This window comes from Perognathus longimembris, unplaced genomic scaffold, assembly GCF_023159225.1.
Source record: "Perognathus longimembris pacificus isolate PPM17 unplaced genomic scaffold, ASM2315922v1 HiC_scaffold_5386, whole genome shotgun sequence".
Lineage (NCBI taxonomy): Eukaryota > Metazoa > Chordata > Mammalia > Rodentia > Heteromyidae > Perognathus > Perognathus longimembris.
Genome location: NW_025960807.1, coordinates 76914 through 94105, shown reverse-complemented (window position 1 = coordinate 94105; position 17192 = coordinate 76914). Strand labels below are relative to the sequence as shown.

The 17192-nt window shown below is 41.2% G+C and overlaps 1 pseudogene; it reads left to right on the top strand.

Annotated features, from left to right (window-relative positions):
* Positions 1–15527: 15527 nt before the first annotated feature.
* LOC125345190 lies at positions 15528–16325 on the top strand (annotated as a pseudogene).
* The last annotated feature ends 867 nt before the right edge of the window (positions 16326–17192 follow it).

Here is a 17192-nt window from a genome sequence, read left to right as displayed (position 1 = left end):
ATTGTGGTCCTTCCTTGTAATTGTGATATTTGCTTTTCCTACTCACCTGTAAAGCACTAGAGAACAGAGATTATAATTATTCTTTGAAGCTATACAGTCAGGCCATGCAGAAGAGTTGAACCAAACAAGAGCATTTTCTCTGCTTTGATAACAGTTCTGGACAACTAGGAAATAAAGATCTGTGTTTATGGTATAATGTAAAAAAATTTGCAAAATAAAATTTGCAAAAAATATTTGCAAAATATGGAGACATTATTCACAGGATTTTGTATTCTATATGATAGAAAATATGCAAACATTACTCAGTATTTAAATAAACATACATACATTTTACTAGAAAAAGTTAATCCTATATACAATTCAGAGATCATGATTTTTTCTTTTCAAGAAGCAGTATCATGCCTTGTTGTAATTAAACTACTAAGTGAATGAAGGAAGACTTTGACTGCAATTCTAATACATAAGATTCGTAGTCCTTTTCATGGTTTGTGGGGCACTAGGAGAGAACCTGTATTTCTCCCTCTGCTGTGAACTTACCTGTTCCATTAGCCATCTCATTCTCTGTGCAAGGGGTACAATCAAAGCAACAGGCAGCCTTTCCCTCCTGAAGGGATTTCCTGAATCCAGGACCACAACTCTCACTGCAGACAGAGAGAACAGGCTGAGGAACATAAGATATGTGTCAGAATCTGTTTAGGCTTTTCCTAATATTCCCAAGGTTTCCTTATTTGAACGACTAATTCACTGACAGAATTTATGTGTATTGATATACTACAATAAGGAATCAAAGTCGTTTAAATTCCATACTATAACATACCAATACACAATAATTGAATGATTCTATGGATTCCACATCCTGTCACCACAAAAGCTTTATGTGCTACCTCATTCAATGATTCCTCTCATGAAAGAGATCTAAGTAGCAGCTCAACTAATCATTAAATAAAATCACCAGAAAAGGGAACAAAATAAGCCTTTCAAGTACATAAAGCAATTTCTTTGGTACTTCATTGGTTTTAGAACCCTACTAAGAAACATGTAATTTGTATATTATGACAATATTCAAAATTCACATTTAGAAACAAAGTGAGTTTTTCTTGGAGGGTGCTGATCATAGAGCTTGAACTCAGTGTCCCAGAAATGTCCTTGAGCTATTTTGTTTTCAAGATAAATGATTGGCTGCTTGATCTACAGCTCTGGCTTAGTTTTGAGGTATTGTAATGACATAGATTCTCACAGATTTTTTTTTGGCCTCGTGGGGCTGGAAAATGAGCTGTAATCTGAGATCTGAGGATGTCAACCTTCCAAGTAGAGAGGATTAGAAGCATCAGCCAGCACCCAGGACCTCTTTTGTGGTGCTTAAATGAAGATAAGAGTCTCACAGGTATTCCTGCTGACCCTGAATTCAAACCATGACATTCAGAACTGAATAGCTTCTATTACAGGAGTCAGTGCTGGCATTCAATCACGTATACATTTGACTTGCTTATATGCTCTTAAAATAATTACAATTAAATAACACTCACCTCTGTAGTTTCTATGGCCCACTCTACCAAATCTTCAGATAAAGATAGTTGATGATCATGTAGAGCAAATGGAGAAAACTGTCCTATTTTCACCTTAAGATCAAGACCTTGTGGAATATTCCAAGTGTTCACAATGTCATACTCTGCCTCCAATTTTCTTTTGTTTTCTAAAATCACCTGGTCTCCAGCAGGATTCTGAAATTGGGTGTTCTTTAGAAAAGGGTGCAGCTGCAAGAGACACATTATCGTAAATTGAACTATATCCCAGTGTTTAGAAATAAAAGCTGAATTACGAATAGCTCCTCAGAGGGTTGGGACACTAGATTCAGACCCGCTGCATCAGTGACGAGCGTGAGCCCACGGTTGAGCTTTCAATAAAGGCTCTTACGTGATTACAAAAAAAAGAAAAAAAGAAAAGAAATAGAAAAGCTCTTGAGTGTCTTTCATCTCTGATTCAGAATTCAAGAAAAGCACAGACACTTGACAAAGCACTCCAGAAGAAAATCTTTGGAGAAATAAGAATAATTTTCCTGAAAGCTGGTCACACAGCAAAGTGCTAGAAGGCCTCTTTTCAAGAGAATATTATTTCTTTTACATAAGCATAAATGCAGCAATTCTCTGGTGGCTAGAGTTTTCCACAACAACTAATTCTATAGGTGTCAACAATTATAGCTAGAGCTTGTTCAAGTGTTAATACCTAAAGCAGAATGAATCTAGATTACTTATGAAAAATAGAAATACTTGTGCTCAGCAGGTTATCTGCAGAAACTCATAGGGAAAAGGTGATTATACTATTTCACAACATTACCCATGTGCATGTGGAAGTTATTAGTTACTAGAAGAAAGAATAGAAGCATGGAATTGATTTCTTTCTTGGTAATGGCCTGTTCTCTCTAAGAGCACAGGCGCATACTGCTAGAAAACCTCACAGACATTTATAGAAATTTAATGTCTTTAGTTTGGGGAACACAACTAAAATATTTAATTTCATGTGGTAACAAAGTCCTCTAGGAATTGACTGGGCTAATTGTGCATGCCATTTGAAATAGAAGACCTTACCTGTGCAGGGGAAGGCACTGTCTCTTTCCTGTTTTCTATTGTCTGTACTTCTGTTTGATGTAGTAGCATCCCATGGAGAGCCTGGGCCACAGCATACACAGCATTGTATATATTGTAACTTTCTCCAGACATAGTTATGTCAAAAATGGGCCCAGGCAACCAATCCAAGGAGGCATCACAAGGACAGTTCTGCCATGTGACACAGTCAGACTCAGAAACTGAGCAATTGAAAGAGAGAAACCACAGCCGAGCAAGGAAAAAGTCTTCTGGGTATTTGGAAGGGTTCACTGTCTTGACAAAATCTGTGAATCCAGAAACATCTGGGTGATGGTGTGAAAAAGCAAGATGGACATGGAATGAACCTCGCGTTAAAGATCTCCTCCTCATGGGGGACTCCCACTGTGAGTTCAGGATACAAACTTTACCTTTTATTAAATACTGCTCAATAAACTCCATGAAATCTAGTGTGTCTTCCTTACCACCGTATATGATGAGGACATTTGCTGAAGATTTGTTAATCTGGTTATACAGTGCTATGCTTTCTAATGATAGGCCATATTTTGGGAGTGCTAGCTCGAAGGCCACACAAACCCTGTTCTTGTCCATCTCTCCTTTCAGTAGAGGAAGAAACCACAAGCTATTCTCATCTAGAAAGGTTAACAGTCCCACCCAGTTCCATCCGAAGTAAACCAGTAAGGAGACCATGGCAGTGGCTATGGACGTTTCCTTGGAGGCCATCTGATAGAGACCAGGGAACTTCCTGTGGTCATTCAGGGCCTGATCAAAAGGCCCAATGGCGAGCTAAAGGGAATGAAAATTGGATGCTCCATGAATGAGAAGATTTCTATCCATCGCAATACCAGCTATGATGTATATTAAATAATCTGTCAAGTATATCAGTTTGATAATAAAAATTTGAAAAAAAGAATTATTTCAACTGTAAAATAAATAAATAAATAACCTGTCAAACTATGTGAAAGGATTATCTTTTACTTACTGAAATAAAATTTAAAATTGTGATATGTGTACAACATGTCATTTTGTTATTAAATGTCTATCTTTGTAACTACTTCCAATAAATCCTCTTTTCTATTACAATCCCACCCATATATTCCTAGCTCCATTTTCCCATATGTATCTTGAATAGTACGTTGCATTTTCCCACCCGTTTATTTCCTATTCATTTGTTCCTTTGCACATTTCCTTAACACCCGCACCCTTCAGGGAATATATGCCAAATTTTTCTGGTGTTCATTTGCATATTGTTTGTTATTTGATTAGAGAGATTGGAGTATGGAATTTCACATTTATGTTTAACCTACTTTATAAGTTAATCATATATATTTATAAAATATATAAATGATATGTGTTCTATCCTTATATCATATTTCATATTCATATGTTAGATTTAATACTTATATATGAGAAAAAAATTGGCTCGTTTGTGTTCCAGAGCCTGTCTTACTCGTTTCAACACAGTGTCTTTCACTTTCTAGTGGGAAGTTGTGTGTGTGTGTGTGTCTGTGTGTGTGTGTGTGTGTGTGTTTGTGTTTGTATGAATGCACCGGGATATTTACTGTCAGACCCCATGCACTTTCTTGGATTTTTCCTCCAGACTTGAACCACACGTTACTTTCTGGTTTTTGCAGGTAATTAGATATATGTTTCATAAGTAGCTAGGTTTACAAGTGTGAGACACCAACACCCAGCTCAGCATAAATTTACACTTTAAAGTCATTTTCCATTTCCTGAATTTAAAAAAGTGATAATCTTTAAAACTCCAAATAGTGCCTTTTTATGCTTTAAATTTTTAATCCTTTTCCAAACTATGGGAGCATAGATAGCCATATTCCTGAATACTTATTCTGTGATATCACAAAATGTGATAGAATCATGAATGCAGTCACTAATTCTCATTCTCTTCTGAACACCTGAAATGGCACCAAATTAGACACTCCTCCCAATCTCACCTGTGGAAACCTGTAGAGGTCCAGCAATGGGCCTATCTGGGCAGATGATACTCCTGATGGTCCTGTAAGTGCTCCTATAGGCTTGCTGCCACCTATACATGAGTAGTTAGGAACCGTGTTGTTCCCAAAAAAGCAAATGAAGGGATTTTTGAATACTGCTGGCAATCCATCTTGAACATTACAGATATCAAATCCCAGAGTCAAGTTATGTAAAAGAGCAGGAGTTTTGTTGATCTCTTCCATAGCAAAAGTCAAGGCCAAAACAAACTGATAGTTCTTGAAGGTAAGCCTGTGTAATTAGCATAGAAATTTCAGAGTAGTTGAAACAATATTTTGATGGACTGAATCCTTGCTTTTCTGCTAAAGAATATGTTAAAACATTACCCATAATGGAGATGGAATGTGTATATAGTGTCTAATGCTTGCATATAAGAACACATAAGGATATGCAGGTAACTTGTACTGAATGAGATTCAGAAAGTTACTTATGCCAAGAATAAGTGTTTATTTGTTCTCTGCTTCTTCATGCACCACAGTGAAAAACCTCTTGCACACTACAGATGGAATAGGCTATTGTGAGAAACCAAATATTCATTTTTGCTCAGCAGTCCAAATGTTTTTTATTAATTTAGTGATTTACTTTTCATTTTTATTGTAGAGATGATATAAAGAGGGATTACAGTTACATAGTTCACGTAATGAATAAAGAGTACATTCTTTTTTGAACCATGTCTCCCCTTCTGTCATTTTCTCTGGCATTTTCCTTCTGTGCCTACCCACAAGATATACACTTCATTTTCCATCTACTGTCTAGTGGGCACCACTATTGTACTTTTTCACCTTTCTTCAACCTATTAGGTACACTGCATTATCCACTCAAATACAAACAGGACAAAAGGAAAAGAAAACAAAAACAGCAACAATGGCAACAGAAAATGTCTCCTTTCCTTGGAGTTCATTTCATAGAGTATTATTTTCTAGGACCATCTGCACATAGCTATTAAGGATTTGTCAACCACTCCTATGCCTATACTCTTTTGGCCTCAGTGTGTGAATGCTTAGAGTCCTATATCATTAACAGATACACCAAATATTCTGCTATGTATTTCTTGGAGTAACCACCCCCAACCGTGGCAGGGCCAGGCCAACTAATAAATCCTCAGTTAAAGAGCATTTTTAAGAACCAAAGTGGCATTTAAGATTCCATAGTAAGCTCTGCTCACAGACCCAAAGTATTGAACAGCTTCCTGTGACAATAACCAGGACAAAAGGCCTCACATATCAGATCAAGGAATTTTATTTTCTCTTATCTAACAAAACAAAAGGGATGCATCCAACTCTGAGGGCCTAATCTTGTAGAGAGAAGCCTCCAACATGGGGGATGAGGAGAGAATTGTAAGCAAGCTTTATATTGAAATACCAGTTGTAATGCCACCATGGTAAAATGCAATGTTTACTACTCTCTTCCTAATATAGTTAGATTGAGAAACTGGAAAGCAAAAATACAGGGCAATAAAAATGACCAAAGTAACTTTCTATCTGACATTTCTGTGAGCATAAATGTGTGTGGGTAAGCACATACATTCTTATGAAATTAAAACCATGTTGTTTTCAGAAGGAAACAATAGAGGAAGGATGGAAATCCAAATGATAGGATAAAGTGATTAAAAAGAAGTTTGTATATGTGAAATTTCATAGTGGAAGCCTATCATGTTAGTTATGTCATCTCAGGATGAGAAAATAGTGACCTTGAAGAAAATCTAATTGAACGTACACATATGGAGGATATGTTGATAAAGTTTTGTGAAAAGTTGACATCAGTATTACAAAAACGAATAATACCATTTGGGGGGTTCAGTTCTTCTGATAAAAGGGATTGGAGGCTGGAGGGGAGAAAAAAGAGAGCATTCATCTAGTGTGCATCTAGAGTTCCCTTACTGATTTAAAATCCTGAGAACAAAACAGTGCATGGAAATAAGATGAGGTGTTACTTACGGCTTGTCTTCATACTTGTGAGCATCGCTGTTACTGAGATCTGTTCCCAAAGTGTAGAGAGGGAAAAACGCAACAATCCTCACATCTCCATCCATGTGTGCCTGCTCTTTCATGGTGGAAAAGCAGCTAGTGCTGGCCAATGAATTGACAGGGAGGGGAATCTGGAGAAAAACGAGTATGAAAATCAATGGGCACATCCCTAACGCATCTGCAAGCTGAAATTCTGGCTGGAAGCGAGACCCACAGTGTCTGGTATGTATAGACATATATCTTTATACAGGTGCACATGTGTCTTTTTATTGATTGAGAGATACACTGTTGTCCATCTTTCCTTGTAGCCTCTTCTGAATCCCCAGGGACAATGCGGAAAACCCCTCTGTGAGGCTCTGCATCTGAGGCCTTGCATCCAGGAGAAAAATATTATTTGGAAAATGTGTTTGCCATTCTCCTTCTTCGTCACAGGTGTGATTTCTCTCAGATCACAGATAGTGAGGCCCCGGGGATGAAGTTATTTTTGATATATATGGTTTCACATCTGTGTCCAGAAACTTTTTGCATGAAAGTCATTTGGGATGATGCAACTGGATTGCATCAAAGGCTGCAAGGAAATGGCCAGAACACAATCTATATCAGCGAAGTATCAAACAAATACTTATTGCATTGTATCCACAGGGTCTGTTCACACACCCAGTGTCCATTACAGCCACCAGATATTAGTAGTGGATTCAAGCAGGTTTCAATAAGAATTCTACGTGCACAGCCTGCCACAAACGAACCCATTTACTAACGCCCAAGTAAGCAACGAAGCCTCCAAAACCAGCAATTTCACTTCAAAAATTCAAGGTCCATGCCAAAATTAAGTTGTACATTTCCATTCTGCAGTTTTATCCTTGAACAGGTCATGTGTACTGAACTTTCTAACATAGATCAAGTTATTCCCCTGATATACTTGTCTAAAAACCTGTAGTGAATGATGAAATTCCTCTTTATCATAGGATTAAAATCTGTTGACCCAAATTCCATGCAGATGTTATTGACCCTGGAGAAGACAGCTACCTCAGGGCACTGAACATACTCTGCATGCCTGCAGTGTTAGGTGTGTATTATGGTACACTTGTCTATTGACATTCAGTGACTATCACAAAATACTTATCGCAGTATTCAGGAAGGACTTGGCAGTATAAGAAATTTAAAAATGAAGGTGGAGGGGATGGCTATGCCTTTAAGACCTGGGGTGTCTGGCTGCTAGCCAACTCCCATCTCTTCCCGGGTTCTACTGGAAGAAATGCCAAACCAGCCCCACCCTCTCATCTGCAAGCACATGTCTCCTAATGGCACCAGAAACCCCAGAGGCCCGGTCCTTGTGGGGCTGTGGTCTCCACCCATAGAGGAAGTCCCATGACATCACTGTGATGGAAAGTTCATTAGCCAATCATTAATACCCAGTTAGTCCCTCCTCTTCCTGCAGCCATTACTGTTATATAAACTCCTCCCTTGAATAAAACCCTTTGGAAGCCAGCAATCCATCGGGCGGCTCCCCCAGAATCTCCGTGTTAAGTGTCTTCTCTTAAATGTAATGGAGGTTGGGGATGCGTGGGGATTTTGGCAGCCCTTTCCCAGCTCAGCTTAGCATGAGTGGGACCCACATGCTCTGCCCTCCTTTATTGCCGGGGAACTTGAACATTTCCTCACATGTTTCTTTGCAAATTTTATTTCTTCTGTTGTGAAGTAGGGATAGCTTGATTTCTTCTTTGCCAATGTGGATCCATTTGATGCCCTCCTGTTGCCTTATTGCTATGGCTAGTGATTCCAGCACTATGTTGAAAAGAAGTGGGGAGAGTGTACATCCTACATGGCTTCATTGAATGAATTTGAGATTTCTCCCTCTGTTTCTATTTTGCTAAGAGTTTGAGGAGTATTGATATTAGCTCCTCACTAAAGGTTTCATAGAATTCATTGGTGAATACATCCAGGCCTGGGCTTTTCTTTGTTGGGAGGCTCTTGATTATCTGCTGTATCTCTCTGTAAGGTACTGGTTTATTTAGTTGATTTATTTCTTCTTGATTCAGTTTTGATGAGCTTCCACAATCCGAACGCAACGTTCAGTTAGCCAGGGGGCATCATTTTCATCCTGTGAAAAAACACAAACATGTCCTCGACCCCAATATTGGATCGGGCCTATTCCAAGCACCTGTTAAAGGATCGTTCCACATAACTTGGGCAAAAGCTCTTTGCTCTCTGTTTTCCCAGAACCGCTGTGCTGCAGAAAGGCCATTACAGTCCAGATTTAAAAAATTTAGTACGAATAAAGCATGAGAAAGAATATTAACAGGAGAGAGGGGGTATAATTCCAAACCCCTTTTAATTTAGAAATTTGGTGTTTTAACAAACCGTTGGCCCGTTCAACAATTCCTTGACCTTGAGGATTATAGGGAATTCCTGTAGAGTGAACAATTTGGTAAGATTTGCAAAAGGTTTGAAAAGCTCGTCTGACATATCCTAAACCATTATCAGTTTTAATATGTTTAGGAAGTCCCATAGTGGCACAGCAGCATAAGGCATGGGAAATGCAATGTTTGCAAGCTCCCCTGATAAGAGGAGTAGCCATAATAAAATTAGAGTAGATGTCTATGGTAACATGGTCAAAGCAGAGCTGTCCAAAAGAGGGAATGTGGGTAACATCCATTTACCAAACATGGTTGGCCACTAAGCCTCCAGGCTTAATGCCATTGAAGGGCACAGGTAGGAAGGTAGTATAGTTGGGACAAGTTTTTACAAATTGAAGAGCCGCCTTACATGTGATATGAAAATGCCGACATAAGGCACAACTGTTTTGATGGTGGGCAGCATGTGTTTGCTTTGCTAAGTCAATTTGAGTGAGAAAAATTTGAGTAGCCTCATCCATAATAGCACTGTCCTTACTTAATGGTCCAGGAAGCTTAGTAGGAGCATGTATAAATCCAAAAAAGCACGGACAGGTGCAAGAGGGAAGAAGAAGTTGTATCTGGAGAAAAAGACTTTGGATAGTAGAACTAGCTGTTCCAAGAAAAGGGACAGTTTCCATGACCTGAAGGGCTTGAATAACATAATGACTATCCAAATACAAATTAAAAGCTTTAGTAGGTAAAAGTGTAAGGGCCTGTAAAACTGCTTGAAGTTCAACTTCCTGGGCTGAAGAAAGACCAGTGTCCCAAGATTTATTTTCACCATCAATAGTAAGAGCGGCTGTTCGGTTACATGATCTTTCTGTAAACACCAAGGCAGCCATAGAAAGAGGTGATAGAGATACAACCGAGGAAATATAAAGGTGTAAGAAGAGGCAAGTGAAGTAATTTGTTGGAGGGATAATGATGTGAAATTGTGCCCATAAAATTGGCTCAGGCAATGACCCAGGAATCACAATGAATATAAAGCCATTCATGCTGTTGTAAAGTAGAGGGGATATAAATAACCTGTGGATCTCGTCCAAGATACTTACAAGATTCCACACAGCACATATGGACTAAGGTGGCCACCAATTCATAATAGGGAGTTAACACTTTTGAGGGAGTAGCAGGCAAGGAAAGCCGTAGAAGGGGTCCCTTCTGCCAGAGGACCGCTGTTGGAGAATGAGTTGTAGTTAAACTATATGCTTCCCAAGGGGCTGAGTAATCAATATAATTTACATGTTGGGAAGAGATGGCAGAATTTACTATGCTTAAGGCTTCAGCTGCTTAGTTGTCATTTTTCTAGGAGATGTAGTGTCAGGGTCCCCCTTTAATAGATCAAATAAGGGTTTTAATTCAGCTGTGGATAATTTAAGATAAGGACGAAGCCAATCAATATCTCCCAGAAATTTGAAAAATCATGCAAAGTATGCAAATGAGAAGTCTTAATCTGTAATTTCTCACTAGTAAAATAATAAGGACCTAAAATATGACCAAGATAAGTATACGAAGGATACTGTTCCACCTTTCAGTAGCTATTATTAACCCAAACGAGGTGAGATCTTGTTTTAATTGTCCAAAAGCTTGGTGTACTACTGCAGGGTTTAGATGAGCTAATAAAATATCATTCATATAATGAATAATATAAACAGAAGAAAAATTTTTGCGAGTAGAAGAGAGAGCCCGCGCTATGAAGCTTTGGCATAAGGTGGGGCTATTTGCCATGCCTTGGGGCAACATCAGCCAATGGTATCATTTCATGGATTCTTTTGTGTCATAATGCCCTTGAATCCTTTTTCCTATTTTTTTGCCAAACTTCTAAGTTAATGGTTCCTTCCTCTGGAAACCAGGGACAGATTTCCTCAACGAAGTGAAAGAAACATTCTAACTGACGTTGCCCCACTTTCACACCTCGGGCATGTAGCGTCCCTTTGAGGGCTTGCATATATACCCTGGGGCTGTTACCTTGTCCCATTATATTTCACTCCCGATGAGACTTTCCCGTACTCTCTCCCCATCTATTGCCCAAGTGTTAACACGTCCTTACTACAGCAGGGTCCTCTGCCTTCGTCCCAGGTGTTCAGTTCCCTGTTTGGGCACCACTAGCCAGGGCAAGCAAGCAGCAAAAGGGAATCCTGATTGAGGGGGCGAGGATTAAAGAAAAAGAAAAATGCAACCCAATAGAAAAAAGACAAAAGATGGGGTCAGGGAGGTCTGCAGCTCAAGATTCACCTCAAGACTGCCTCCATGTTTATTCTTAACTTACAGCTTATATGCAGTTTGAAAACCAGGAAATAGCTTAGGGGTAAAATTCCAGAACAAAAAAAGGCTTGAAGTTAGCAATACCCGACGATAGCTAAGACAGGATGAGGTTGGTTAACATAACATTCTGTCTCGTTTGTATTTCTTTTTCCTCCTGTCTTGTTTCTTCATTCCTTCTTTCCATGGTTCATTTGCTTCCTCCTTCCTTCCTTCCTTTTCTTTCCATTTTCTTTCTTCCTTCCCGTCTTCTTTCATTCCTTCCTTCCTTTCCTACTGCGTCTTCCTTTGTTTTCCTGGCTCTGTACGACTCTGGATGACAGCTGTGTTCCAACATCATGGAAATGTCAAGAAAGACACATTTTATTTATGTCTTCTTAACATAATAGTTGCGCTAATACAAAAGAAATAATCACGAGTTACTGAAGGCTATCAGAAGATAGAGAATAACTCTTTATTCTGTGCAGTCCCAGTGTAGGAAATAACTATACTGTGTATTCAAAGTGATTAAATGAACATTGCCTATACCCCAGAAAATGAGATGTGAGGACCGGGATTCAAAGGCAGCCCAGGCAGGAAAGTCCATGAGACTCGTGTCTCTAGTGGGAGATAAGAGCCTGTCTGACTTCCAGAAGCCTTTCTACTGAATTCAGTTCTGAGGGAAGTCCCTCCATCCTCTGGGCACTATGGCTGATAAGCAGAAAGAGTTCTGTTACTTTCATGACATGTCACTAACATTTGATTTTGAAATTACTCCCGCTCCCACCCCAGATTTTCTCCAATTCTTGATGTATTAATGTTTGGCCTTGGTTATGATTTTTGGGGTTAGAGAATAAGGGTAGGAGCTGTTTTTTCAGTTATTCAGTGTAATTTACATTTGAAAGAGCAGGTGAGAAACACACCCTTACTACTTTCACTTTTGTTCAGGAAGCAGGATTTGAAGGAACCAGAGAGTTTCATTCCTTTCTAGTTGTACTGGAAGCGTAGCTCACAAAACCCATCAGAAGCTTCTCTCTGATTGACTGGACCTCCCATGAGAGCAAGAGATTTAATTCTTCATCTCCCACACATTTGGGGATGAGTTCCCTACTTACTTGAAGCAGTCATGGTTGAGATTTGAGGAAAATGGCACAAGAATGCTAGCAATACTTCATTTGTTCCTCTGATATCATATAGATATACCTACTTCATATTTACCCAGGTACCAAAGAAGGGAAGAAAGACAGGAAGGAAGGAAAGAAGGAAGGAAGGAGGGACAGGAGGCAGGAAGGAAAGAAAGAAGGAAGGACACACAGAGGGAGGAAGGGATGGAACAGACGAAGGAAGAAATAGAGAAAAGAGACAGAGAGAAAAAGAATCAAAGAGATGGACAAAAAGAGAAAGGAGGATGTGAGGAAGCACAGAAGGAGGGAGGAAGAGTGCAAGGAGGGATTGGAGAAAGGAAGGAAGGCTGACAAGAGAGAAAGAAGAATGGAAGGAAAGAAAGAAAGAAGCAAGGGAAGGAGTGAAGTAAAGAAGGAAAGAAGGCAAGCTTGAAGGTGGCAGAGAGGTAGGGAAGAAGGAAGGAAAACAAAGGAATAAGCAGTAAGGAAAGGAAGGAAGGAAGGAAAGAACACAGGAAAGAAGAAAGGAAAAGAAAAGGAAGAAAGGAGGAAACAAATGAAGGATGTTATGAAGGAATTAAGAAGCAAGGCAGTAGGGAAAAAAATACAGGGACAGAATGTCCAGTAGGATGTGTGGATGCTATAGTGCTTTGCTGGGGCTGGGCTGGGATTCTTGTCAGCCCCAGGGTAGTAGAATAGCATGGGAATGCCTGGAGGGGTTAGAGAAGAAGGGTAGGAGTTGTTTTGGCTTCAGTGTAATTTACATTTCAAAGATCAGGTGGGAAACACGCCCTAATCCCTTCACTTTGGTACAGGAAGCAGACCTTGAACTAATTCACATTGACACCGCATGTAGGTGTGGCTCAATAATCCCACCCAAAGCTGCTTTGTGATTGGTTGATGTGCACTGCTGAAGGCGGGTCTTCAGGGTATAAAGAGGCCCAGGGATCAGAGAACAGCAGCAGAGGCCCTGAGCCTGCAGTCAGTGCATGACCCTGCTGGGATTTGGAGAGCCCTGCACAGCGCATCCACATCTCATCCAGCAAGATGAGCAAGAGGACCCTATCCATGCTCCAGCGTCTCGCCATGCAGAGTCTGCTGAGCCACCCGGCCCTGGCCAACTCTGCCCTAGATGATCTGCCTGTGCTGTTTTTCCCTTCGCTGTTTATGGAGGCCTATGTTGGGGGCCACAGAGAGGTGCTGAAGGCAATGGTTCAGGCCTGGCCCTTCCCTTGCCTCCCCCTGGGGGACCTGGCACAGCCACAAGACCTGGAAATCTTCAAGGCTCTCCTGGATGGGCTAGATTTGCTACTTAGCAACAAGGAGCGCCCAAATCGGTGGAAACTACAAGTCGTTGATCTGCTGGGTGAGCACCCAGGCATTTGGACCCTGGGGTACCCTGCCATGGCACAAATCTCCTATCCAGGGTTCCCGCCAGGTGAGTTAAGAGCAAGTCCCTGGACAGGAATGGGTGAAGAGCAACCCTTGATGATCGCCATGGACCTGACCATCACCGATAGCCCTAAGGACGATCTCCAAGCCTTCCTGCTCCAGTGGGCCTGGGAGAGGAGAGAACGAGTCCGTCTGTGCCCCAGGGTGCTGGAGATTCTGTCTGACTCCAGCTCTGAAACCCAGAAGGCTCTGCAAGTTGTGAATCCGGACTCAATACTGGAACTGCTGGTGAGTAAATTGTGTCTCGGAGAAACCGTGCAAACCTTTTCTTCTATCCTGAGCCAGATGAAGAAACTTCGCATCCTGAGTTTCTGCAATACATGTGCCCACTTTGACACTTCCAGCTCCCCAAATTCCTCGTGTTCCTCCCTCCAACTGGGGGCACATCTGGGGCAGCTGCAGCGTCTCCAGGAGGTGCGTATGCAAGAAATTGTCTTCCTTGGTGGAAAGCTACCCGCTATTTTCAGGAGCCTGCCCCCTTTGAAGGACTTGTTTCTGAGCTCTTGTAACCTGCAGGAAGCTGACCTGAGGTTTCTGTCCCAGTGTCCCTGCACCAGGCAGCTCAAGCACCTGTGGCTGAAGAATTTGTCTATGAAAAGCTTCAGGCCTGAACTCCTGAGAGCCCTGTTGGAACAAGTGGCCGGCACCCTGGAGATCCTGGTGCTGGAGAAATGTGAAATCACAGATGCTCAGGTCTCAGCCATCCTACCAGCCCTGAGCCAGTGCTCCAAGCTGAGCTCCTTTAGTTTCTATGGAAACCACGTCTTCATGGACACCCTGCAGAGCCTCCTGGGGCTCATGGCTAGGTTGGGCCACTTGAATGAAAGCATCTATTCTCCCCCTGTGGAGAGCTATGGACCCACAGGGAACTTGGACCCTGACAGGTTTTTTCAGGTTCTGGCTGGGTTGGCCCAGGATTTGGGAGATGTGGGGACAACCCCTAATAAGATCCAGATCTGCCCAGGTTTCTGTGATTTCTGCAACTGTTTCCTATACTACTTCCTGGGGCCAGATGGTTCCTGGGTGCTCAGAGAGGAGGAGTTCCATAACCATGAGGCTCTGGCTGGGTAATTGGCCCTCTCTCTCTGTCGTTTCTTCTCAGCATTAGAATGTGATCATGTGCGTGTGTGTAAGAAGGAAGCCATGTGAGCCTGATCTTTCCAGTTCAATTGTAGCTCCGGAACCCCAAGATCTTTTGTGCCCTTTGCGGGTACAGGCATCCCGTGCAAAACCCATCACAAGTCGAGAATGTATCCTCTCTGGAAAGAAATAGAACACAATCTTGGTTCTACAAATGTTTGTGATCGATCCTCCACATCCAGCAGCAGCCCACTGATGTTCGACAGTTCATTGTTTCCATCCACCACTTCATTTCAAAAAGAAAGGAGCACAAACAATAACTAGAAAGATGTCTTTTCTCATAACTGCACAACATAAGTCATGTTCCTGCCTAGAAAGTTAGCTACTCAACAAATTAAAGATGTGAGGATCATGGTTCAAAAGCGGCCGAGTTTGAGAAGACTCTGGTGCACCGAAGTCTTCATCGTTTTTCCTCATCCCGCCTCTCTGGACTACCATGGATGCTCTCCAGTTGTTCTTGCCTATTTCTTTGAAGATCTTGGTGCCATGGCCATGGTACAGAAGCATGCAACGAAGTAGGTGGGACTTGGAAGCCACAACTTTCTCTTCTGGTGGCAAAGTTCAAGCGGAATGTAAACACCGGACCACGGAGCAGTCTCAGAATGGCTTCGTTTGGGTGGAAGAGGAAGATTGGTGAGAAGGTGTCAAAGGCTACATCCCAGCAGTTTGAAGCTGAGGCTGCTGGCGAGAAGGAGGGGGTTGAGAATGATGAAGGGAACTGGCTTCATGCCACTAAACGTAGGAAAGAAATTCTCCAGGAAGGCTGTGCTGAGAAAAGTAAAGAGCTGAAGGAGGAAGGAGCCAGTTTGGCAGAAAGTAAAAGATATCGGGAAGCAATTCAGAAGTGGGATGAAGCACTACAGTTAACTCTAAATGATGCTAACCTCTATGAGATGAAATCACAGGTCCTAATGTCCCTTCATGAAATCTTTCCAGCAGTGCATGCAGCAGAAATGGCTGTCCAGCAAAACCCACATTCATGGGAGTCTTGGCAAACTTTGGGTCGTGCTCAGCTTGGGTTAGGAGAGATAGTACTGGCAATTCGAAGTTTTCAAATAGCCCTTCACATCTATTCAATGAACCCTGAAATATGGCAAGAAGACCTTTCTTGGACAAGAACCCTCCAGGAGCAGCAGAAGGTAGCACAAAGGGTTAAGAAGAGTGAAGAAGCACCATCTTGAGCAATACCTTCCTCCCCTAAGTGTATCCCTGACTATGACTTTGAGATTGATGAGATTGTGGCTGTGTGTGCCGCTATTGCTGAGAAAACAGAAGACAGCAGCGGCAAATAAAACCGCGGTGATTGTGTCCGCTTCTGGGACAGTGGAGACTGTAACAGAGAAGGAAGAGGGCGCTCCACTGCCAGACAACTCTGTGTTTATCAAAGCCCAATGAAGCAGACGCACCCTAAATTATTTGAGTCTGTCTGATTACTGCTTCACATTTAGACAGAGACACACGTACTCTGAGACAGGGATGAGACTGCTGTCCATAAAATACATTTGCTTCTCATGAGGCATATAAAAATGCAGTAGTAGAATCATTATGTAGTGTTGGACTGTGTTTTTTAAGTTATGACTTCTACTTGAGGCTAAACTCCTGAGAAAAATGTGTTTGGGTTGATAAACTTCGTTTAATTGGGATATGTTAGTGGTTACACTTAAAGGTATGACTTGGAAAGTATATTCTTGGATAGTGAATAACTTGATAACCAATGTTATTATAGTATTGACCCATTAACATTTATTTTATAGTGAAGAGAATGTATGATTTCTTCTAGAAAAATGTTGCCGTTATTATTTACTCTTTCATCTTTATTGAATAAAGACTTCACAAAGCTTGAATAATTTTACCCTCCCTTATGATTCAAAGTTATCATTTTGTTCTATATAGAATCTCTGAAATGTTGCCTGAAAACGCATGCAGTTGTGTACATCTTATTTCCTTGATATTTCTTTCTATTCTGATTTGTGCTTCTGGATTTTGTTTGTTTTCTGTGCTAGTAGCTTTGGCTTGAAGTAAAGATGTGGATGCTGGCTTCTAGTGTTTTCTTTCCCAAGGCTGACACTATACCACTTGTGCCACAGCTCCACTTCTAGTTCTTTGGTGCTTCATTTGAGATAAGAATCTCATGGACATTTTACCATTTGAACCATTATCCTCAGATCTCAGATCTCAATATCCTGAGTATCTAGGATTACAGGAGTGAGCCACTTGCTCTTGGCTTCTCTTGACATTACTTGTAACACTAGTAGTCATCTC